The 27,828-nt window shown below is 27.9% G+C and overlaps 1 protein-coding gene across 1 annotated transcript in view; it reads right to left on the bottom strand.

The window, feature by feature from the left end:
• The window catches only part of LOC148234210 (uncharacterized), a 367,579-nt gene extending 343,231 nt beyond the window's left edge, over positions 1 to 24,348 (bottom strand). Inside the window, exon 1 of the mRNA XM_088188112.1 lies at positions 24,014 to 24,348. The gene's annotated coding sequence lies outside the window, so the exon portion shown is untranslated. The remainder of the gene's footprint in view (positions 1 to 24,013) is intronic.
• Positions 24,349 to 27,828: the final 3,480 nt, after the last annotated feature.

Raw genomic sequence — 27,828 nt, 5'->3', positions numbered from 1 at the left:
CAAATATTCATATTTTAGACACCCTGATTCGAAAATGATTTTCTTTTATAAATTTTGATTAGTTTTAAAATAATGGTAAAAGGTTTTATAATGAATAGATTTAATAATATACCATACTTAAATTAATAAAATATCGTTTTATAGTATTACTATATTGTCGGTTAAATGAGATATGCTCAGCTGTGTATAAAATTGTTTAACGATCTCTTCAGGTATATTGACATTTAACTATCTGTAATATCGACTCAAACTTTGATAGAGCTTGTGTGTTTTTGATAGACTGAATAACTAATATTCGTGTTTTTAATATTTGTTTCTGTATTGTTCTTAAATTACACTGTATAACAATTTTATACATCTTTTGACACAATTGTAATAATTGTTACTACATTAGACTAACCAAACATAAGCTATGTATTCCCATCAGAGTCAATATTATAGCTTTAAACTAATGCGCTGAACATATGTAAGATTGTTAATTATACAAATGTATTCAAAGTATGACCTTTTTAAATAATATATCAAAGGTTTATTTTTGATATTATAAATTTTTCTTTGCCCTCTTTTTTACATAATATTACATTTATTATATATAATATTATTTTAGTGATTAAGAAGCATTTTGTAAAAAAAGTGTTTCGCCGATTTTTCACTAATACAATGCTTACATTCACATAATATATTATTAAAAATACAGACACATAATATTTTTTGTAGTATAATATTATTATTTATTTTAGTTATATTAAGACCATCGCGACCTAACATGTTATCCTAATGCGTCACGATTAGCAAAAAACAGTATATAGTATTATTATAATGCACAAAGAAATATATTACAAATATGATTAAATTATGCGAACTGGACTAGCTTTTCATTAAACAGCAATGTGCAATACCAGCGTTTTAAAAATGGTGACAGCCATAGGTGAGTCAGCTAGTGCAGATGTCCTGACTCTAACGGTCATCAAAAGAGGACGCGATCGCGTTATTTATACTGCTTTTTTAAATGTTAATATAAGCACTAATAAATATTTATTAAACATGTATGGACATTTATTCCAAAAATCCTAATCTTAAACATAAAAAATAATAAAACAATGAATTATATAATTTAATATGTTCTTTTAACATTATTTATTTATTTACTGTTTCAGCAGACACTCCAATAGCAAGTATATCAAATTATGCGTAGCTACAACATATTTATTTAGCACCTATTCCGCGTGTACTTCAATAAAACAACAACTCTGAGAATATACTATAAACAAAGGCAGAACACATACCCTCCAGACATATCAATATGCGTATTCGCAATGAATTACATTTTTTTACTGAATATACACACATATTTTCACACGGAATTTATGGCACAATGTATGGTAATATTTTACGTGTATTCACTCTTTGATGACCGCTTTTATAACCAATATTTGATAAGAATGCCTGGATATTGTACGACCTGAAAAATCCACGAAAAGTGGATATATGAAGTTATGGATGGCGTTTCGGTCGCAGCAGACACCGCTGCCGATTTTATAGGTAATCAAAACGGAAAAGATTTATTTTATCCCTTGGTGCTGCTGAATTGCTTTTGTGGTTGTCGAACTTTCGATATACATATGTAAACATATTATATGAGATATTTGTGAGAATAAAAAATATTTTAAATCATAATTATATCAAGGTTCTTAAAGGTACAATGCAATAGAATATTAGCAATATTAGCTAATTACGCAAGAAATAAAAAGATTAATTCACCTTACATATTTTGTTATAGTCAAAACGATTTTACAAAAAAAAACTATAATATTAAACGGCTTTTGGTTAGTAAGAATTTTGAAAAAATTAAAATTAAAATGGATCAAAAAAAATACCACATACATATAAATTACTTTCAAAAATGCTTAAGGAATTCAAGCAGAAACAATAACTAATCTAAAATTGAGTTTGTAGATGAGGATAATTAATGATAAAAAATGATAAGACTGCAATACAAACAATAATCTAAACGAGATCAATGATTTTTTTAGTTAAAAATAACGTTTATTTTTAATTAAGAGTTAAAACCACTTAAGTTTACCGCTATTAATTGTTCATAAAAGTTTTGTCTTATCATCAAATAATTCAGTAACTCAGAACTTTCTATTCTATCATCCCACAAAACACACAACATGCCTCTATCTATAGACCCGCATTACAAAGCGTCTAGTTTATTATAATGTACACGCTGAACTAATTTGTACAGTATTTCACATAGTTAAGCACGAAATTTTAGTGCGTAATAATCAAAGTAAAATTTAATTACAATACCTAACTCACTATTGTAAATCGAGTTATTTTATTTTTAGTAATTTTTGTAGACAATTAAAATAATAAATAATAGTAGGGATACAACCACGACTATTAAAATGATTAATTTCCCATTTAAGGAAGGCACTGATAAGCAGTGAACTATTCAGCTATGCCTTAAGAACTTTCGATTCGAGAGATACGAATCTCGAAAATGGGCTCAGAGGAAAACCCGAAACTGTCACGGATAAAGAACATTTATGAGTCGCGATGGAAGATAACCAACGAACAATAGTTGTAAAGATTTTATTATGATCATTATCATGCAGTTTTTTATAATTTAATTATTAAATACTTATTTTCAACAAAATACATATTTAATAATGATAATAAATATAATATGAAACAAATATAATAAATAAAATTTATAATAATAATTAACTTTACATTAAATTTATTTTTAGAATTTTATGCTTTTATTGCTACAAATAATTGCTTTTAAAAAAATCAGTAATATGCATTTATTTTTAATCGTTTTCTTTGATAAAATATCAAAATAAAATTTTAACCTTTATAATTGAATAACTTATTTAATTTTTATTATAAAAACACATTTTAAAATTTATTTAAACTACGAATTTTATTGTGATTCTCAAAGACGTTCCAAAACCCAAAACCGGAATTTCTCAAGAATAGATTAATTGTCGAAGGTACCCTTCGCTAGTTTAAATATTTGCATAGTGACATACAACTATCTGCACAACTCTACAGTAGATTAAATACATCTAAACAATTTAAATTACATTATTTGCATATAAAAGAAAACTTGAAGTTTTAACTGCCGTATTTATTTCATTAATAAATTGGTTGGACTATGGAGGAACCCCCGAAGGGGTGAAATACTTTATCGACAATCGTCCGCAATAGGTAACAAACAATCCTTCTAGTAACTTAAGAATAACCGAGTTAAATCATCCGAGCAACTGAGTTCCGACAATGTTTTTAATAATCCATGGCCTATTCAAAATCCGTATATATAACTTTAACTTGTTTTCCCGCATTGAGAGATTTTGTCACCGTTTTGGTGAAAGACAAAAGGCTAGTAACAGTGGAACGGAAGAATCCTTGTGTAACCCCCCTGAATAGATAATTGGTTACCAACTGTCTACTATCGCTAAAAAACTCTAAAATAACCGAGTTAAATCATCTGGGCAACCGAGGTCCGACATATTTTTTATTTTAAATCTTGTTTAATGCCTTCTTAAAAATCGTATATACGACGTCTATTTGTAGTCACGCATCACAAAATTTTGTCACTGTTGTGGTTAAAGACAAGGTTTGTAAGAGTAGAACGGGTGGAACAAAGCCCATGCTGTTGGTCCAACAAAACTTGTCGAAAGTGATTGATAACGTATCTATGGATATTATGTTTTAATAATTTAGCAGCAGTTGACAAAATTGCGACTGGTCTATATTTAATAATTTATAAATGAACACACCTTAAATAAATATTAGTGACTTTTGTACTTTTCTAAATATGGGGAAAAGATCAAATTAAAAAATGGACAATTTCATACATATTGGTATATATAGTTTCATAAAAAAAAATATTTAAAGCTTATTGCTATTGTAAAAATATTATTAATAAACATCTATTCTATGCTTAAATTAAATAGGAATAATATATATTTGTAATTATTATATGAAAATCTTAATTCCCGTGATTGTAAAAATACCAAGAATCCGAACTCCTGATTCGGATATAACTCGCAAATAAAGACGACAAATGGTAGTTCTAGCTTTTATTAAAAATGTAAAATGAAATATTAATAAACATAAAACGTCTTTCTAAGAAGGCCTAAAAATACCTTTTCAAGATAACAAACAGCATACATACCAAATTGAAAGTTTTACTCAGTAACGCTGTTAACAAACCATGAAGTAAATTAATCTTATTTTCAATAAAATACGTAAGGAAAAATAAATAAACCCTGGTATTCATATACCTAAGCCATTTATATAATAAGAATTTTTATTACGATTGCGCATGAGAATCATTGCGGTCGTTAACATTTTTACATGCCTATATGAAAAAAAACTCATCAAGAATTCAATAAAAAATAAGTTTTCAAGAAGTTAATGAGCCTCTATTGTTATATGCACATACATTCTTTGCAAAATGTTCAGCAAAAAACGCATTAATTCTAATATGGCGGCTTAAAAATTAAATCTATCCGACGGAAAGGTATTTAAGTGCTCGCGGAAAGCAGGTCACTCAATGCTAGTAGTTTTTCATTGTGCGAAAAAGGGGTTTTGGCGGTGGATAGTAATGGTTCGGCAATGTTCGGCGGGATGGAGTATTAAGTAGTACACTTATACACGTGCGAGTGTTGTATAGAAGAATTTTATGCACACGTGTACACACACGTTTGAGAATAGACGCGAAGATAGGAAAACGTGAAAAGTACTCGGCGTTGGTGGAATATTCAAAGAATACGCCCGACCATAATATATTGTGTTTCCGAAACGATTTATTTTTGAAACGTTGAATGAAACGCGCTCTCGAATCACTCGAGAATGGTATTATATCGAATTGATTGTGGCAGTATATGGGTAGATAGGTATAAGGAGCGAATAGGTAAAACGGACTCTTTAGACGTCTCAGAAAGACCATAATTTTAAGTGAAAATAGCACTATATAGTAAAATATTTGCAACAATGATAATATATATAATTGCAAATATAGCTTTAAATAATATATTATTAGCAAAATAGATACATAATATATACAGACAATATATTGGTACGAGGAGAGATTTGTTCTGATCATATACATATGTGCATTTAGTGAACCTTTTTTTTACTTATTAATTATCAAGGCAAAGCTTTCATAATTATATGCGTATTATATATGTACTATTTTTACAATAAGAAATATTGTTTAGAATTTATTTTTGATTATCAGTAAAACTAAGTGAGTTTATATTATATAATATATTGAATTAATTTATATAAATGTATTTTTATCTAATAATATTTATGCAACTACTTTAAAATATATTTAATCATTAAATAATAATTATTTAGGAAAACATTGCGCTATATAATAAGTTACATTGTTATAAAATGTATATTTTATAGAGAGCTACGTATTCACAGAGAAATCCGTAGTGAATTAGCTTGATATTTTTGTACCATAGAATAGTGAATTTTAAACTGACGCTACTGTAGGCACTGTCATAATTTCAATAGACCTTTATACATATTGTTTACAGCGATAAAGACATCATATAATATATTAAACTATTATTATTTAAATGAATTGTCACAAACTCTGTCACGTTGTCCCTCATGTCAGGTTGTATTTTTACTTATCGTGACACTTTACCGATGTAACAATACACTGTCTGACGCCCCACAACGTTTTTTGTATAAAATTCATTGCTTTTCCAAAGTTCGAATTCCAACCCGATCACATTGAACGTATGTGGCAGAAAAAAATCTTGTCACATATCCGAGCAATTTCGTGAAAATCTTATTTTTATATTTTATATTTTCACGTCGCTTGCGCTCCTAAGGGAACGCGTTGGCTTAGAACTGCACACAAAACTTATGAATCCTTAAAGAATACTAATTTAAAAACAAATACTGTTAAGAATATGAATATGTCAGTATTTTATCCAATAAACCGATAAATAAACTGATTTCTATATAAAAGTGATCACTGGTATTTTTAATCATAAAAAACATTGACATTGTGTGGATTTCACCTACTAGTACATATTTTTATAATTTAGATGGCATTCTACCAATCATTTCTGACCAAAAATCACGCTTTAAAATTATGCCAAACACATTATTTTTTATAACAATAGAAAAGAAATCTCGTGACCAAATAATTGCATTTGTTCTTTAAAAATATTGCACGGACCGTCTGAAAAAACTACTTTTTGATGGGAAATTGATTTAACTGTAGTTTTTTTTTGTTAAAACGTTTTTTTTAAATTATAACAAAGATACAATAATTATAAGAAATAAAACTATAAATGAAAGTAAAAAGTAAATAAGAGTTTCAAGATTTATATCTTCACATATATAAATTGTGTTTATAAATTTTTGTGAACTTTCTTGATTTCAGCATAGTGTTTGCTCTCTTTTAAAAACAAATAATATATTATTATGGTTACTTATTTATAAAGGTAATTTATTTATTCATAATCTTTATGGGCAAGTATAGTATGTGTTTTATATTTATTATATACGTATCTATTCAAATCTCTGACAAGCTCCGAACGTTAATCACGTTCCCTCATAAAGTTTGGAACACTTTCGGAATTATGGAATAGCAATGAGTGCATAGCAATGCTTTCTAAGATTTGCGTAAACTTCCGACTTATAACAATATATCACACTCTGGGGAGCGATTGTATTAGGCAGAAGAATCATTAATACAGATCCGTTCCGAGATAGGCAGTGTTATGCGCCCGGGGCGCTGTTACCAAAAACTTTATATAAATACCAAAAATATATGTATACCACACAAAATTAACGCTTATAATATTTATACAATTATAAAAATACAAATGTCTGAGTATTACGTACTCGTTTAAAATTAATAGCTTAAGAATTTATGTTTAAGTCTACAATCTCTGATTAAAAATACAAACATTAATCTTAGTTAAAAAAAATTCATACAGAAACAAGTTAAATTTGAAATACATATATAACATTTCATTAATAAGTGCGATGTGTTGAATTTAACGCTTTTCCAAATATACGCCTTTAGTCGTGAACCATAAACGTGAATATTGCCAACTCATAAAGCTCTCCAATATCATCATTAGTAATGATGAAATAAACGTTAATATTATGACTTACGTTTATTACATCATATGCAAATTTTGATTAAATTTCATCAAATTTAATTTAATTGAATCCTATCAAATTGAAAAAAATAATTATATCTACCAAATTATATTAAATTAATACGCTGTTAAATATTATAGCAAAAGAAGCAGCAATCATTGAATAACATTATTTAATTTATTGGAATTTTTTAATGCTTCTATATAGACTGCGACAATTATCGACTACTACACCATATAAACGCAAATTTTATATTAAATTTAGGTCCGGAAGCTGTACAAGCTGATTAAAAAAAATGTTGAAATAGAGTATATTTAAGATTTTGCAAGCAAATATATTTTTAATGTATGTGAAGAACAATACTATGAAACAATAGCCTATGAAAGCTTATCAATAAAAATAACTTTAAGACTTTTGGTAACGCAATTACCTACATATTTATTTGTAAGGGTTTTAACAACGTGCAATTTTTATTAAAGACAATTTTCAAAAGCGTATTTAGCATACTTATAACATATTAAACGTTGTTTACTTGAATTTTATACTATTTGTTTCTGCATTCTTTTACTGTTCAGCATTGATAAATATTACGTTGTTTTCAACATAACATTTTTATATAATTCTGCCCTGTACAAATAATAATTTAAAATATATTGAACTTTTTATAACACCAATAAATTTTACATTAATTTAATTTTTATAAACATGTGAAAAAAAAGTTATTTTTTTATTTTAAATTAAGTAGAAAAGTAAATAATCATAAACAACCAGTTCTATTTCGTTTGAAATACAACGCATTGTTATTTTTTTCGTTTTTACATTTTTATTTTGCAATCGCTTTATTTGCGTATGTATAGATATATTTCACATGTAAGTTTCTTTGAAAACGTGCGTGTCCTTGAACAATAAAACGAATAATCAGAGTTCAATAGAAACAAAGAAAAATTTCACACATTCATATGTATATTGATACATACATTCAATGTTGTACAATATATTGATTATATAATGTAGAACAAATCAAAAAGCAAAGGTTGATCCAATTCAAGGTTTCTATATTGGCAGCACTGTTAATCAGATAGCTGTTATTAATCACGCGTTTTTAAAGTGTCAAATGTTAGTTTGCAACAACACATTGTTTAATTGTTCTATTTATCGTCCTACTGAGTGAATAATTCGCAACGAAGTATAAAAATTTGTGGCCGAAGAACTTGAATTGTCAATTCGTCGGCGTTCGCAGCTTTTGCGCTTTTCTTATGACTCCCTTTGCCGCATTTTATATTTGGACTTGCACCTATACCTGAACAAAATTCAGATAGCACAGTGACTATAGACAGCAAAGATTTTATGCACATTTGTTTTTAGAATAGCAGGAAGTCGATCCTGATTTTTCAAAGAAAATCTTCATCTCTGATAATGCACATTTTCACCTCTCTGTGTATGCTAATAAGCGAAATTTCCGCATATTGAGCGAGGGAAATTCTCGTGGGATATACAAGAGAGCATTATTTATCCAAAAAGTTTGGTGCGCATTGTAGTCAGACGACGTCATTGGGCCTTACTTTATTTAAAACGACGAAGATCGGACTGTAACAGTCTGGTAAGCGCTATAAGCGTACTGTAACCGATTATTTTTGGCACTAATATTGATGTGAACATTAAATTCAATGTTGGATGTTTTGCGTGAAAAGTTCACATGTCGCATTATTTCACGTTTTTGAGACTGACCGCCAATATTATGCAACGCCAATATTTTGAAATACCTAAAAACTAATATCCGGCAAGTTATAGCTGAGCTACCGCTCGAAATGTACGAAAAAGTCATCAAAATTACATTGAAAAGATCGGCTGCTGCAAGAGATCTAGATGCGGCCATTTAATGAATATTATTTTTTATATAAAAAAACATATTATTTTTTTATAATTACTGAAAAACATAAAAAAGAGTAATAAAAATCCAAAGATATTCTTGAATATGTGGGAGAATTTTTAAAAAAAGTTTGGAACTGGAATTGAAGCAAGCTTTATTTTTTTATAAATATTAATTATATTTATAAATTATTATTAATATTATAATTAATATTTATTGCCAAATATAAAGAAGAAATTATACAAATTAACAAGTTCATTCAAAAGTTAGTACAATTATTTGCCTTTTTGATATAAAAAATACTTACACAAACGAGATACGTTAACATGAATTCGCGTGAAAACCTAAACATGGTTAATTTGGCGATACAAAATGTTATAAAATACATTTTGGAAAAAACGTGCCTATTAACGTCAGCGTTTCCCAGCCATTAAATGCAAATACGGTTCACTCGATGTAATACGTAGTAACAACCTTTAAGTATATACATTCTATGTATGTTAGTATTTTTTAATAAATTGTGTGTCAGCCTTTCTTCTGTGCTTGCATAATGTATACATCAGCCTTAAATCTCAGGTTGCTGTCTTATTTTTTATACATAATAAAAAATAAAATAATAATTAATATTGCGATAATTCTGAAATAAATAAAAAAACTTGTTTTCCCAGCAGATAATAATTTTGTTGAGACAATGTTCCGCAATGCAGTTGCAACATATACCGCTTGCAATAGATACAGTTTCGATAGCATCATTCTTTTAAACTGTAAATACAATTTAAAAAATATTAATGATATACCTGAAGATTAGAAATACTTCGAAATTTGCAATATTATTAGGTGACACAACGGATGAAGCTAATGGTGCTATTTACTTACATATGTTCCACATTTATTTACTAGTCACGTTTAATTACTTTTTAATATAGTTTACATTTTGTATAAGGAAGTAAAAAAGTGAAATAACTACATCGGATTCATAGTCAATGTAATAGTTAAAAAATACCTACCCGAAATTATATGGTTGTAATCAGGGCCGTAGGAAGAGATTGGCAGAAACATTTGCCAAGGGCTTGAATTCCTGAGGGGCGCTCGGTGAAATAAAACTTTCTTACGACGAAAGATACAATATAAACAATACATTTACTAAGAATTTCGTTTAAAGCTTATAATTAAAAATAACTTTAGTGTGTTTCCATTCACGCAGGTCATTTTTTTAATGTAGATTTTTCTAAAATACGGCAATAATGATTCAGAAAATTTGCCCTACTTTTATTCGTAGTTTTAACGATGAAAATATTTCATAGTACATTGCATTTTCAGATAGATACAACGTTGTGCAGTTCAGATTATACGTTTACAATTTTATTACGAAGTAAGTTAAATTATTTTTTCTAATAAATTTTTAGTATTCGTCTAAATTATCATTTAATTTATGTGTACGTATTCAAGAACTGCCATGTTTTCATCTCGTGAAAATAAAAATAAAAATCAGTAAATTGGACGCTATATAATAAATAAGTTGATTGAATTTACATTTACGAGATAGACGCATTTAAAAGATGTATTAAATAATAAAAAGATGACAAACACGAGTAATCCAGAGTAAACATACATGTTACAATTTACCTGGTATTACATAGTTCAATAATTATATGGTTTTTTCTTATTATTCTGTATTTTTACAAGATTTTTTGATAATTTCATAACCCGAATTGCTAATTAAAAACATGGGAATCTTAATACCTGATACCTTAATTCCTTACTCACTGAGCATTATCTCAAAAATTCAACATACATACACCGTTCTTGCTATATATCTTTCATACATCATTCGCTTATAAATCTTATTAATTCCTTTTCAATTTAATTTTCCTGTCGAAGAAAAGTTGAATTTTGCTTCAAATCGAATGGAATATCAGCACTGAAAAATTAATATACTATTAAGAACATAAGTCACGACCCAGATCATGCAGTTTTAAAATCATGTCCAATTTCTAATGAGCGGTGTTAATAAGTGGAAGTAAAAAAATATGGATTTTCACTGGGTAGAAAGAAAATGGTTGTTTTAATTCAAGGATCAATATGCCATATATTTCTTTCCGAAACTATTATTTATATAATCTAGAACAAAGAAATAATTAGGTTATTTGTATGGATATAAAAACTGGAAACATTTAAACCTAAATTATTGCTCATGAAAATTTATTGGAACACATAAATGAAACTATTTGAGAAAGGACTTGAAAAAGGTGGTTTAATTAATGACGTGTTCAATTCGCATTAAATAACAAGAAGAAAAATGAGGAGATATTTGGACCATTATTTTAAAACGCATTTTATTTTGCGCTAAAAACAATTTGGCATCACGTGGAACCAGTGATATTATTATTTAAGCTAATTTTAGAATATTTTACATCTCATAAAATTTGTGAGCAAATTCGATATCACCATAGAAATGTGCTATTTACTACTATTTATTACCGCATTTTCAAAAATAACTTATTATATAAATGTATTAGCTTCAAAGATACTCATTATTTTAAAAACTTCATTTTACAAAGTTCGCATTGTACACCGAATTTATTTTTTATCAAAAACATTGTGTATTTGAATTGAAAACTTTGAAAAACAAACAACTAATTTAATTCCCATATGAAACTTCATTGAAAAAAAATGCTACTAAAACTCTAGTTTCATTTTGGTTTTAATCAAAGTTTTTGAGAGAATCTGGCGAGCAAAGCTATACAAGTGCTGTTGACATTCATATTATACTTTCATCGATTAGTACACCAAAATTTGATAAACATTTGATAAAATTTGACAGCTCATCCACTACATTAAAAACATTTGTGTTATTATTTTATAAATAACATTTTTTTATTTTTCGAAAGAAAAGCTACCAAAATTATTTTATAAAATCTAAAGGTGTTCCAAGTTTTTTTTTAAATTGGATGTAGTATCATAAAGTTAAGAGACCACTGCTGTAAACGAAAGAAGAATAAATAAATAAACACCCACATAGTCAGAAACACAACACATATAATTCAGTTTGTTGTGCAGTGCTCTTTACACTCTTACGCATCGTGGGAGTGTTTTGAATCCTGATTGGTCAGAAAGTTGAAAGTGGGAGGTGTCATGATATGAACTACTTGAAATACGCGTACGCACAACAGCTGGCACTAGTTAATTTTAATGATTCAACAAGAGGTGAGTGATATTAAAACCCTTAAGTTTTTTTATATCGTAATATATTATTTTGTACAAGAAGGGTACACATAGTCTCTTTAGCGTTCAATACAATTTTTTCAATGCTTAAAGCCTATAAAAATACTATGGAAACCTATAGTCAAAAATACTGTTGAGTCACTTTTCACCGCCTGTAAAATCCCTTTTTGGAATTATCTAGTTCATTTGTACACTTTCTGTAACAGACATGCATTTTATAATTTTAATAATAGAGCTACTTTTTTTAATACTAAAAACGAATTATTAAATTCAACCGATGCGATAGAACGATGTGATTCTAACGGTACATAAAAACTTCCTTTAACCAGATTTTAATATATAATACAGCAGTAAGCAACATCTATTCACGTGTATGAAATCGTTGCAAACATTTTCCCACTAAATTAAACACAATGCAAATGGCATTATTATCAATATTGACTAATAAAATGATACATCATCACATGTCAAATTAGCTCACATACTGCTTCTAAACTACATAGTTATTAGAAATGACGCAGTACCAGGACTCGAATTTAACAGTAGTACGAAAAATTCACCGATTGTATTTGATTAATATATTATGAAAGTACATTTAAAATGTGATTTAAAAAATATTGCCTCAAATACTAAAGGTAATATTGATGTTTGCTTATGGCAGGAGTCAAACTTTTTTGGTGGACCAGAAAGCAAAATTTAATTGAGCTTAAAAAAAAAAACCCTCCAAAGTTTTTCGAAAATTCACGATTTTAGTATATATTATATTAACATATTTTGGAATTAATCGCATATAAGAAAATTTATGTAATTGATTTTTTAAGATTACATTTCATCAAACTGAGGTTTAAAGTTCGTCACTTTCTATCGTCATAAACAATTGCAAATAGCTTGTAGTAATCTGTTAATGCTGACCCAAAATCATGATTTTATGTACTTCATCTTTGAAAATGTCTTTTTACATAGAAGAAATCTATTTTACACTTATCAATTTTTCTGCAAGTTGTAAATGTACATCTGGTTGAATGCATTTTTTTAGTACATATAGACATAATTTCATCGCACAATAAATATAATGCTTCTTAAAAAATAAAAAATAATTCACAACCTACTTTGCTTTAAAATTACATTATTGAATGTCTACTAGTGTCTTGAATATCCAAGGTTAATCAAATTAAAACAAAATATCAAAAAAATCGTTACACGGGGCAATGAAGACATTATCGAATTATAGCTGCGTAATGTCTCAGCGGAATGTAAAGCAATAGGAGCACCATATACCATCATACCATATTCCGTTATATCCCACAATTCATAATTTTAAAATGTCTAAAAAGGTAAAATCTATTTTCAGCTCGCAAGCCGGATTAAAATAGGCAGCGGGCCCGATTTGCCGCTGATATTGAGTAAAAAAATAAAGAGCAATTTCATACATATCTGTCTATATTGACTTACAAACATAAACGGTAAAAATATATTTTATTAAAATATGTGCTAAAATTTCTATGCATATTTTACAGTAAATAAAGAAATAAAATGTTGTATTCCAAAGGACTAAAATATATTTATTTTTGTATAAGTATTGTTAAAATTAGAAAATATATATTAATAATTTACAAAAATTATCTAGCGTTCATTTGTAAAATATTCTACTTCGAGTCCCTTACATAATACTATAAGACTTATAGTAATTTAAACTTATTTACATTTATTGCGTGCAAGTGATTTTAAATATATTTCAATCTTTAATCTTTTATTTTTTTTTAATTTAAATGAATAAGATTTGGAAAAGTATGAAAAATATCGTTTTATTTTTGGCAATATTTTTTAGAAATATATTCATTAATACGTTTTATGAAAGTATCGCAAAACTTTAAATCCACAAAATGGTTTTAAAAGTTAAAATAAAAATAATTATACTATTAAAACAATATATTTTTTTTATAAATTTAATTAAAACAATAGAAATACTTTTGTGAGCGGTCAATAAAAGCAGCTACTAACCAAACTATTTTCGTGATCAAAGTTTTTTGTTCAACTTTCGTCGACATCAAGCGCTAAAAAATAACAACTATTTTAATACGAATAAATACACGCGAAATATATTTTATTTATAAAAAATGTTTTTTAATCAACAACCTTGTAACTTTATTGCTCTTTCAAGCAATCGATCATATCGTTATAAAACCCTATCTTGCTCGAGCATCTTTCCGGCGAATTGTCTTTGCAGATGCCTTTGGCGAATCGATCCTTCGACAAAATTTATTTACCTACATTTTTATTCCGGCAAACACTTTTAGTCGGGGAAAAATAAGAATAAACACACACACACTAGATATACAATATTCGAAAAATCATCGCACAAATCGGTAAACACCTATAGGCGCAAAATAACACGTTCACACAGTCTCTAGGGGGTTGCTGGTCCATTTCGTCATATAAGCGATATTTCATCCGATTCGAAAACCACTTTAGACGCGTGTCACGGTTCAAAAATTGATGTGACAATATGAAGAGAAGAATGGAAGAATAGAAAAAGATTTCCCCTAGCAGTAGTCATGGCGAAAAATTGCTAGTATTTGTTAAAAGTGCCCAGAGCCACGCAACGACAAATGAGATACAATCCAATTTAGCGTTCTTTCTCTCTCTCTGTACAATACCACCTGCGTTGTGTTCATATGAATGCGTGTGTGTAAAGTGTTAACTTGATAAAATCAAAGGCTTGAAACAACTATCGATAATGCTCCATAAATTTAAAATTGGTACGTTTCGTCTTTTTAAAATGTTTTTCTTTGAAGATATTTTTTTACTACGATTATTTAAAAAATAGTATAATAAAATTATTTTTATGCGATTTTGTAGTCATATTTCATGCAATTTGATTTTTATTTGTTTTTCTTCTTAATATAATAAGAATGAAATGTTTATTTTAAAGTTCAATTTTCAAAGCAAAAGTTACTCTGTGTGAATGGCGGTATTACACATTACGAAACTCTTAAACCTGGCAAAACAGAAAGCTTATATTGTAATCAGCTGGATTGTTTGCACTAAGAAGTAAAAAATGGCCTGAACTTGTCAAAATAAGTCACAGTTCTACGACACAACTATATAGCGAAATTGATCTTAGATAAAATTCAACTTATTCTTCAGACCTTCCTCCTTTCAACTACTATGTATTTTTATTGATGTGACATTTTTCATATAAAATAAAAATCACAATGCAAACGATGTGAAAAGGGGGCTATCGGAATATTTTAAATCAAAGCCTCCAACATATTATACTAAAAGAATTAAAAATTTGATCGAGCGGTAGAACAAAATTATATATTTTAATGAAAATTATATTTTGAAAGGTTTTGATTCATTAAAAAATAACATTTTGGAGTTACTTAATAAATTAAAATTAAAATTATATTTCGTGAATATTGTTGCGCCTCTTTATACATATGTATGTACCTTACTCACTACATATGTACATATTACATGTGTTAGTTACTCATCCACCATCCACAATCAATATCACAATTGAATACATTCCCTAGGCGAACACCTAGCCGAATTTGCTACAACGTCCCGCGAGTACAACAAAACTTTGTAAAAATAAAATAAAAATACGACTTCGTCAGAACGACCAAGTTTTCTCAAAGCGCCGATTTTCACTTGGGCTCTTCCAAAATTTAATTGCCGGTCGTAAATTTTTGAATAATCGTTTAAAATGTTAAATTTAAACGCTTGAGACGTTAGTGATAATAAATAATTTATACAGAGCATCTCATTTTTATATGACACACTGTAAACCTGCCATTTTGTATCGTCGGTGCGAAATTCTTTGTTTCGAAACAAAATTCGTACAAGGGATGTGTTATGTTGAATGTTTTTTACAAACATTCTGTATTATTACTACAATTTTTTTGCAAATGAAATTTATTTTTGTCGAATATAATTTTACCCACGGGTCAAGTAACACCCCTTGTTCGGTTTTGTGTTCGGTTTTTTTATGACCAAATATATAATGGTAATGTGTTCTCATAACGCATTGGTGAATAATAAAAGGAGCGAGATTATGGCGACGCATAAGAAAGTTCTATTATTTAAAACCAATTAATTAAATACATATATATATTAATATATCAAATTATTATTATCGTTACACAATGCGTTACAAACAGGTAAAATTCAACACCAAAAACTAAATTTTAGTAATTTGAAACATTTATTTGAACATATATTGTGAAGTGTTTTACAATATACATTCTCTATAACAGATTCCTTTTAAGTATTCCTTTACAGTGATAATGGATTTTAATTTTTAACATTTAACTATTTCGCAAACCACCCTAAAGCAAAAAAGTTTATTAAGTGCTGCTTAAAGTATAGTAGTTTTCTTTTATTCAAAGTATTCAGATAATTACGTGATCTAATCAGCGCACTAATAAATTTAATATGCTTATAAAATTCACGTATTATGATATTAGACTCTGCATATGCCAAAATGACTCTGTGTATACACAATATAACTATTGACTAATGAGCTTTCATCTCCGTACATAACCACAGTTTCCGAATAGCCATTTTTATTTACTGCCGCAATTTCTTCATCCAACTCTCCTCCGTTTCTTTCATTCGTATCGTTCGTCTTGCGGAAAATTTCTTTCCCTCATAACCGGTTTTATTTACATGGACAATGTGAATGTAGAGAAAAGAATATCTACTAAAGGCAGTTACGTACACATCCACGAATATAATATAATCGCAGACTTTGTCGCCAATTTGGTAGCAGCGAATTTTCTATTGCTCGAATTTTCCTTAATCTATTTAATTGGCGTACTTCTGCAACTCACGTTTAAGTAAACAGGGTTGAGGCCTTGAAAGGAAAATTTAGACGTTTGGTTGGTATTTTCAGTAATTTCCTATTAAGGTAATTATCTATCCTAAATAAATAAAACTTGGCGCTGACTATTCTATGTTATTATTTATCTTAGCGGAGCAGGTTCGACGGGAACTCGAAATGCCTGTATGGTATTTAAATTAATTAGTAATGAGTCAGTGAGGGTTTATATTATTATTACTATTACTAAAATATTATTGAAATTTATTCGAGAATAAATTTATTACTAATTTATTTATTATAAAATACTGGCTTACTAATAATAAAATCTTTAATTAAAATTACATAGTATTAGATCACTTATTATTGACACTATAAACTTATTTTACAAAAAAAATTGTGCTTTTGTGCGATTAAAGTTTTGGAATAAAGCCATTTTATTTTATTGTATAAAAATACTTTAAATAAGTAAAGAACACTATAATATACGTACAAATAAATTATTATAAGAATATCTATATTTATAATATAATTGTTGAAACGATGGGCTTAGGTATGTTACTCATTTACGAATACAAATTAGGTATGCGTTTGACATTGATACTTAAATATACGTTCGTTATTTATATATTTAATTGTTAAGTCAAAACCGCTGAATTTTCTTAGAATACACTCAATTTTATGTTTACAAATGAGGATATTTTATTGGTTTTTTGGAAAACATTGTTCTTGGAAATCAGTGTTACTCAACATAATAAATAAAAAGTACATGTTTATATAAACTAACGCTATCAGACAAATATCTTTGTATTGATTTGCATCAATAATAAAAAGTTTATTTATAATTATAGTATTATAGTTTCCGCTAATCTCAATCCACTATCACTAACTTACTGTTTTTCCATACTTTTTTAGAAATAATTGGACAAATAAATGTTATGCACACATATTTAAAAAAGCGTTTGATAAAGACGATCACGATTTACTAATAAGAAAATTATCTTATTTTGGATTTAGCAAATGTCTCACAAAGTAATTCTTCAATTACTAATCTAATTAACATCAGTTTGTCAAGTAGAAAAACTCACTTTTAGAACGATATAACCTCTAATAAAGTACTGAAAAAATCCAACTTGAGTCTATTGCTTGTTCTATTGTTCATTAATAACATTAAGATGGATAAATCACTTATTTTCTTATTGTGCGCGGTTTTATTTTTTTAAGAGGGTGCAGTTGATTTCAGATTTTATTGACTTGCAAAAAAATATTAATTTTTTAAAGAAGTATGCTATTTTTCTACCATTACTGTTTACCAATTCTTTCATTTTAGAGGGGTTGTAATATGATTATTTTTAAACAAGCAGAAATATTTATGTAATTATTATTTCTGCAAGTTGCTCAGAATAGTTGCCAACTCTTCAATGATTGTGTAGCTTTAAATGTGGGCCCAAGAGAGCAGTTTTAGTTCTAGTTCGCATTCTCTTGCCTTTAAGGACTAGCATTGAAGCACTCGCTAACTTTTCTCTAGCAATGGCCGTACGACTACCCAATACGGTGCATCCAAATGTTGATATTTTCTCATACACAAACGGAAAGTTTGTTGAGTTTGTATAAAGCAATGTACACGTGTTAGGAGGATTTGTGTTTGTCCTCACTTTATGTTTGATTATGAAATATTAGGATAAACTGTCCGGTTTTGGCTCTAATTTTAATAAATTAATAAATATACTTCTTGTATAAAATTATATTTATTATATACTTCTGTACATAATATAAAAAAAAAATTCATATAGATATTTCTGAGATTCCAGTGCTTAATTTACAATAATTAATGTAAAACGTACACGTATTACTGTTTTGTGTCATAATTTTTATAATTTTCAGTATATAAATAGCTGGAGAAACGCAGCCGAAATATAGAAAGAAAGTAAGCGAAAATCGGGATTAATTCCGAGATTTAAAAATATTAATAATCGCCTCTAAAACACTAAAAATGTATTGGTACATAATTTTAAGTTACTAAAAATATTTCACACTATTTTATATAAATTATAAATATAAATATGTTTATTAAACAAATATAATATGACTTTTTATACGCAAGCATGGAAGTCAAATTTTGAATTTAGAAAATTAAGGCTTTAGAATTATTACGCAAAGTTCATACTCTCTTAGCTTCAACACAAAGCGCTAGCGTATTTTCAAAACCCTTATGTGTATTTTGTCATTTGTATCGGTTAATTTTAAAGCAATTACTAGAGACAGACGGAGGTTCAGGTTCAGGACTCCCAGGGCCTCACTTGTTAAGGAAAATCAATTTGCCATTGTGTGTAGATACTACGCCAGAGGCTCTTTAACTTTATTTCTCTGCACATATGAAATACAAATAAATATTTAATACAAATCTTGAGTATATAGTATATTTGTGAGTAATCCGTTTGTACTATATTTTATTGAAATTTATTTGAAATGTAAACCGAATTGAAACTTCTCAATTTAAACTCATTAAGAACTTAAATAAGATTTATTATTGATCTTCTTTATTATAATTGTGTGAACGTTGTATGAATAATTAAGACTTTAACAAATCGTCGTTAATCATTAACCAATTATTCTTAATTATAAAGAACAAATTACTATATTTTTTTATCTACTATTTAACGCTTGTGACACTATTTTGTTTTAAAAAATCTGGTTAGATTAAATCTAAACTCTTCCGTGGCGCTGTAAAATATTTAAGAACCGCAAAACTATTGCCCTAATATTTATCTGTTTAAATGGCTAACCAACGACCAATTAATCTAAAAGCAATTTGAACATATTTAAAAATATTATTTTGCTGCATAATAATATATAATGTATGTTCATGTGCCACAAAATCACGATCCGTAGGTAATGTTAATTAATAACGGATATATGATGATGCAAAAATTGGATCTCAGGGATGCGCAGTATCTAGGCTCCCAGTATTTTTACACAAGAAGCTATCATCGATATAATCTTTAATAATTATACAATAAAGTGTGCAGAATTGATGTCAAAAAAACACATTGATAAGCAAATTGACCTACGATGTTTGCGTTAAAATTCAAAACATTAAAGGCAACTAAAATCGGTAGATTAGTCTTAATAAAAAATAACAAAATTTAAAAAAAATTTAAACTCTAATATTTTAACATTAAAACTTGTAAATGACATTGTAAAAACTTATATAAGAAAACTTGAACTGCTAGCCAGTGCATGTTAACACAAAATTACACCCACCCGCAAACGCTTAAAAAAGTTACACGTTTTATTCGTTAAATTAAGTAAATTCTGAGTTATGTAAAAATATTAGAGTATAAAAAAACTGATAGATTATAAAACATCTTGAATAGCTTAGTATTTCTCAAAACAGTCAAAACTCATGCAATCAAAAAACCTGATTAATTATCATCCTATTAACTCGCAGCTAAAATAATATTTCGGTACAAAGGATCAATTTTTTTTTTGCAATATGCATTTAACAACTCACAAAATTAACAGCCTTATTAAACATATATTAAACATAAGTATAGTGTTTTTAATGCTAGACTTAAAAAAAGCATCCGACACTGTACGACGACGGTCTATTCTATAAATTATCTTAGTATAAAGCTCCTAATTATCTTATATGTATACATAATATGGGCATATCTAAAAAGTCAGAGCTATTTTGTTTCGTTTAATAAAACAAACTCTAAAAATTACAGCTGGAGTCCTGCATGGTAGTTTGCTTGGACATGTCTTTTACTTTCTATATACTAATGCCAAACTTAGTTTAAAAAATACTAACTGATGACACAGCCGTCAATAAGTAATCAAACCAAAATGAAGCTAAAATATATTCAAACTAAAATATATAAAAATCAAACGAAAATGAAGCTAAAATATATTCACAAAACTTGATTAACTATTTAATTTGATCTGCGCATTGATCTCGTAAAAAAGAAGAAGGAAACTGTATACTATGTAGAGCCAGCAGAAAAAACCTGGACATATATATATATATAATTCAAGCTTGGACGGAATTTAAGACTAAAGAGCTTGCTGCCATTGCGACCCTAAAATCGATATTTAACAGAAAAAACGAATTTAAAATTAAAAAACATAATTTTACTATATAAACAGCTGTAGCTTCAAGTCCCCATTTAATAGTTATAATTAGTCATAAACTTAAGAATTTAAATAATTATTATACGTATTTTTCCTTTTAATTTTATTTTTATTTTACTTATTGCTTATTTCGTACCCAATCATAAAGTAGTAAGGAATTGATAAATTAGTAATATTTCATCGAGGAGTATGTGATATTAACATTACTTATTGTTAACAGCACAATATATTATATACGCAATACATAGTTGCCGAAATATGTAAATTATCAAACAACTGTATTCCAGATTCGGCGCCAGCATTTATCTATTGCTGCGTGAAATATTTCTAGCAACCCTTTAGGTACATCCTGTAGAATCTGTATGGTAAATGTATACACATAATAATACCCACAATACTTTCGCCCCCCACAATAAATAACGGCAAACACCGGTGCGACATTGCGTTTTAATAAATTTATTATTACGTATTGCGAATAATTTTAACGAAAAAAATATGAAATATTGCAAAAGCCAATAACGCGCATTATTATGTATTTTAACTTTGCTTGCGCTCGCGAAAAGTTTGGTTTTCTCTGATTTTATGCTTAATTTAGATGAATGGCTTTTCACACTTATGCCACGCCATTATACTGTATTATTATGTATACCAGAAACGCGTACGAACGATTCGCAATAACGCCTTAATGTTTAATAATCGTATTTGCGATACGTGTGTTTTTCTTGACACTGCAAAATTTTAATAAAATTATTTATATTATGTAATCCCCAAATTTTTTTAATAAAGATTTTAGCCGTTGATACGTATTTAATTATATCTACATTGGTGCACATATGAACCCTTTAATACAATATTTAAAACAAAAATTTGGCCGCAAAATTTACGGTGAATTGAATCTTATATGATTTTATTAAAAAAATCTGTCGTTAAGCCCACCAAAAACATTAGATAAGCAGTAGGGGATTCATAAAATATTTGTAAATGTTTAAGATGGTTTTAAAATATTCTAACAGGAAATCACGATATCAATAATAGTTCCGAATGTGAGAGACCAGAAAATATAGATGATGATGTTCTGGATGTAAAAATCCTACTTAAACTCTTAATCAGCTGGCTAAGAAACAGAACATTTACAAATTAAGAAGATTATAAAGGCTTGGATAAATGTGTATGGGTTTCGCATAAATTGAGATAAGAAAACATGTCGGCGCGTATCTGCACATCCCATGAGCTTCTGCATCTCGAAGATGAATCGCCTTGCTCGAACATTTGATAATCTGAGATGAGAAATAGGTATTGTACGACAACAATTGATGTAAAAGATAGTGGTACAAAACCAGGGCTTTCTGTAAAAAATTGTTTTGTGTGTATGGTGGGATTTTACAAGGATTGTGAACCACGAAACTCTTAAGCCTGTCCAAGCAACAACATCAAGCTTTTATTGAGATTAGCTGGATCGTATGCACAAAGAAGTTGAAAAATGGTTTGCACTTATCTACAGAAGTAGAATATTTCTACTACTAAGGAATTTGCCTGGATTATTTAACGCATACACCTTATCTTCTATATCTTGCTCCTTACAACTACTTTTTATTTCGATTGAGACAATACTTTCTAGACAGAAAAAAATCAAAATGCTAACGACGTGAAAAGGGGTTTATCAGAACATTTTAAATCAAAGTCTCCAACAATAATTATTAAATTAAAAAATTAACTGGGAGGTAAAAGAAAGTTATATTCATTAAAAAACGATTACCTAAAATAATTTTTAAATTCATTTTATAAGCAATAATATTAGATAATTCAGATCGCAATATCAGCTGTTTAATATTTATTTTTGATATGCAAAAATATTTTTTTTTAAAAACTATACAAATTACTTCATACATATTTATAAAAAATTCAGCTTAAAATGCATCTGCAAAAAGATGCTGCATTATGAATAATAAAAAAATTACAACAAATACAATCTTTAAGAAAATATGAAATCAAAATCATTTTTTATAAATTATGGATCTGATAATAACCAATATAAATAAATAGTTTCTACTTATTCAAATAACAAATTGCATTTTTTTACCGCAAAGCTTAAAAAAATGAATTGCTTTTATTTTGCATTTATTATTTGAATTAAATAAAAATCATTTAAAGTTAAATTAATAATTTTGAAAAACTTTATCATTCAATTGTTATTAACAAAAAATATAATTTTCTAGAATAAAATAGAAAGTATATTTTTGCTCGATTTTACTCGGTCCACTTCGTAAATAAGATAAAACATGTTAATTTTACTTCATTAAAAACATTGACAAAGCTTAGCTTAAATGCAAAATATGGTAACTACAATAAGTAATCATTTAAATAAATTTAATAAAAACCTTATATTTGTGTTGATAATCTTGTTTAGTATTATTGAAATAAATTGCAAAACACTATATTATTTATAATATAATATAAAAGCTTATTTAAGCATTAACTTATATACTATAAAAATAATATGTCAGGAATAGTAAGTTTTTGGTTTAAATTCCCATCAGCTGAGTCGAATTTATATCGTTTAGTAAATTAACAGTATTAATAAAAATATCAGTCTGAGTTTTCAAAGACTTTAGGTAATTTATAACTAAAATAACTTCACATAAATAAAAAGTTTGCGGTAGATTCACAGTATAAACAATGAAAATATACATATATTAATCAATCGATCTGAATATTATTTATATTCAAAAAAGTTTGTAAATATATTTTATTTACAAATTTAGTTGTAAATTAAAAAAAATAATACTTATAAGTCTACTTACGATTCTTTGCAACCACCAAAGTACAGTTCCGCTTCTACATCATCACACATCTGATAATCTTGTCACACCCACAAAACTATTCATAACTATATAAAAATCACAAGTTTATTTTTAAAATATTTTATCTGACGATTTATTCTTAGTTTAAATGATTAATATAAATATATTATATATACACACACACACATGATAAATTTCCACACACAAAAACTTCACACGATTAAAAAGTATTTTCGCACATATGCGTCCGAACTGGTTATTTTTTACGCATGTACCACTCGCGTTACGGAAATCTAAAAAATACGTTTCGCGTAGTTCGAGCTGCGTACTTTTACGTAAATCGACACGATTCGATTCGAGAGGAGCGAAAGCGTACGACCACCGCGAGCGCTCGACGCGGAATGAACTCAACAATTGTCGACTGCATGTAGGTACACCTACAGAACCCCCACCACTCCATCACACACGTGTTTGATCATACAATATCTATGCTGTGCACATACAAAATGTATATTATCCGTACCTTACATAATTTTTATGTATATGTTAAACTTCTAAGCATCACACTATAAAATTCCAAAGCAGTAAAAACTTTAAATAAAATATGAGGCTAGACAAATTAAATTAAATTTAGCTTAGGATGCTAAAATGTATTATCTACAACACAAAATGTTAGTATGCCAATGATATCTACAACAATTGAATTAATCTAATCTAACAATTGAACCACCAAATGTAGGGATTAAATCGGCAGGTCTAAAACGGGCAAAAAACTTTTAGCAAAATTTACAGGCGTGAGAAATATTAAATAACCTTGTTTTATATTAGTTAATAAATGAAACTAGTTCATCATGTTTCACCAATTCAAAAGATAACAATAACTTAAATCTATAAGTTGAGCTAAATATTTTTTATTCCAATAATGTGACTTCGAAATATTCATACTTCACGACAAGAAACTTTTATATTGAGTCTAATGGATATGTAAATTGCTATTTAAACACAGATTTAACTATTTTACAACATCAAGCCTTTTCTAAAACAATTTTAAAGTATATATTTTTCCTGTTCCTTATACAATTAAATACAGTTTAATTTGTGAATTGACATTGTGACGCGTATCGCTTAAAATAATTGATTCACTAAACACGTTAGGTCGGTGAAATATGTAGGCTTTCTATATAGCATATATGTATATGTACATATGTATTACAATTTAATGTATTTTCCATTCAAACCAATGTAGCTTCTTCACCCCGATGCAGAACGATTACGTAATATGGTATCAAAAACGAAATAGAGAAACAACGTTCTTTCCGTTTTAAAGCAACCATTGGCCAAACGCGAAAGGAAATGAGAAAAGGACTATAATATACTCGTCGACATATATAGCAGAACAACGATTAATGTATGTATATATTTATATATATATCCTTTTTTTTGAAAAGCTTATGTCGTTTCTTAGGTCTATTTAAATTCACAATCATAGTCTGAATTATATATAGAAATATTGAATTATTATGACAGAGCAACGTTAGAAATATTAACGCCTAAGAAAATGCGTCTTTATTTAAATTTTCACATCCCTATTTTTATATGGCGCCTTCACTGTAATTTTTACATTTCTATTTATAATACATATTTATTTATTTAACATATTTCACCGTTCTACATAATAAATTTCCAATATTTTTATAAATATAATTGTTTTTTTATGCATATAAATCTTTAATTATAATGCTAACTTTTCAGCTGAGATGAAAATTAATATGATCCCATCCGGAAATTACAAGATGTGCTTAATATTTAATTTGAGATACACACATTTTTAAGTCTCGCTCAATACATGATGAGGAATATAAGTTTGAAAATTTAATATATCTCGCAGTAAGTAAGAACAGCATTGTTCTCGGAGCCGAGTGATATTAAAAATAACTGGAAATCCCTCACTCAGTGATATCGCACGGGGCAATACTGAAAATTCAGCAATATCCCTCTCGCAGGATACAAAACATTCTCAAAATATTTTTTCTACCGTTCGCTTATTGATTTTATCAACATCAACATTTTCATAACGCTTATATGTTATATATCACGTACCTATACACAAGTAGGAAATTGGATAAGAAAAAACGATTTATATTATATTTGAAATACCTCAAAATAAGTATAACAAAGGATTAAGTATATCAAATTATAGATTACAACGATTAAATACACCAAGCAAACCAAAATAAGCCCTACAAATATTTTTTTTACTCGACTTTATTAACACCACTTCTAAAGTAATATTTTTTTAGTATCTCTCGGTGTTATTGTGACAATGTTCTTTATTTGTATTGAAATATACTATGAAGCTTTTTGAGAAAGTATAAAGAGGTATGTTAACGCTTTATTTTAAATGTCTTAGAATTTAGAAAAAAATAATTATATGCGCTACTCCGTTCTGGGCAAGCATATGTTATTACAGGTTCAATTAGATTAAAAAAAATATATTCTTAGACTTTAGTTCCACGACACGTTTAATGAATCTAACAATTCAAGTTCAGATTTATATCTAGTGTTTAACGCTTGCCCTTCATTTTATGTTGTAAGTGTCAGTTGCTATATTGTAACTTCTCCACGTATTTTAATTTCGCCTTTAAGTCAAGGTTCTTCATAAATTGCTCTCCATTATCAGATTCTTATCAATGAACACTTTCTGGGTATTTTTGGTTCCTGAATGACACTATACGCCAATCATTTCCTATGAGTATAATGGCGTACACACTGTTATTATTATTTTATCAATCACATGGAGCTGAAATATATGTGAACTTTAAGGCTTTTTGAATAAATTTGCAATAACCTCCTGGTTTACTTGCTAAATTAGAGGTGCAGTATCAGAAATAATCTTCTGAATCAAATCGGTGGCCAACTGCATTATCTATGATAACACCCTTCAGTGAAAAGTTATTTTTTCTATATATTTCTTCACTGTAGATGCAAGCACTTTTAACACCTTTTTGGTTAATAGTTTAATAGTTTAAACATTAGAGTTAGATTTTGTAAAAACGAACGTAAAGAAATTTAGAAAAAACAAAAAAAATTGAACACTTAAATAATGTAAAATTTTACGGTATGAATTAATGGTATTTTAATCAAAGCCTTAAAATCTGTAAAAACAAACGTAGAGTAAGTTGAAAACAAACTTAAAAATACTAAGAATTCATGACAAATATGTAATGAAAAAATTGCATAATGATTTAACTTTAAAGGCGTAGAAAAACTGTAAATACCAACGTAAAGAAATTTGATAACAAAGCAACATTCATAGACTAATTTTGAATTTATTTTTGGTTATCTCAATTCGCTAATTTTTCATTCGATAAAAGATAATTCTTAGTCACCTTTGAAAGTGATAATAGTTGAAATTGTATTTATATAAATGTAGTAACATAACAACAAACAATATAGTAAGCTTCAAAAAGATAGAAATCATGCATTGTAAACAAATATTAAAGTTGCAATGTTGGAGTTCACGAATTACACGTCTAGAATGTTTGTACAGTAAACGATCTGGAACGTCTGGAGTTGCACAATTTTATGCAGCTCAAACTTTAGTTGCTGGAATTGAGTATACAAAAGCTCACCAAGTTTATCTTTGTTAAATGTTTGGTTCATTTGTAGGTATTTTTATTTTTATTGTATGTGAAGCATCTGAGTAGGTTTGAGTGTGTATTTTATTTTTGCTCTTAATGCTTCAGAAATACAAAGAAAACAACATGAAAACTTTTAAGGTTACATGTGTCATAGAATGAATAAATCCGATTTTT

Source organism: Plectrocnemia conspersa, unplaced genomic scaffold, assembly GCF_051122295.1.
Source record: "Plectrocnemia conspersa isolate PC_06_02 unplaced genomic scaffold, ASM5112229v1 ptg000006l, whole genome shotgun sequence".
NCBI classification, from domain to species: domain Eukaryota; kingdom Metazoa; phylum Arthropoda; class Insecta; order Trichoptera; family Polycentropodidae; genus Plectrocnemia; species Plectrocnemia conspersa.
The sequence above is the reverse complement of the archived record's forward strand: the minus strand, read 5'-3'. Positions and strand labels throughout refer to the sequence as shown.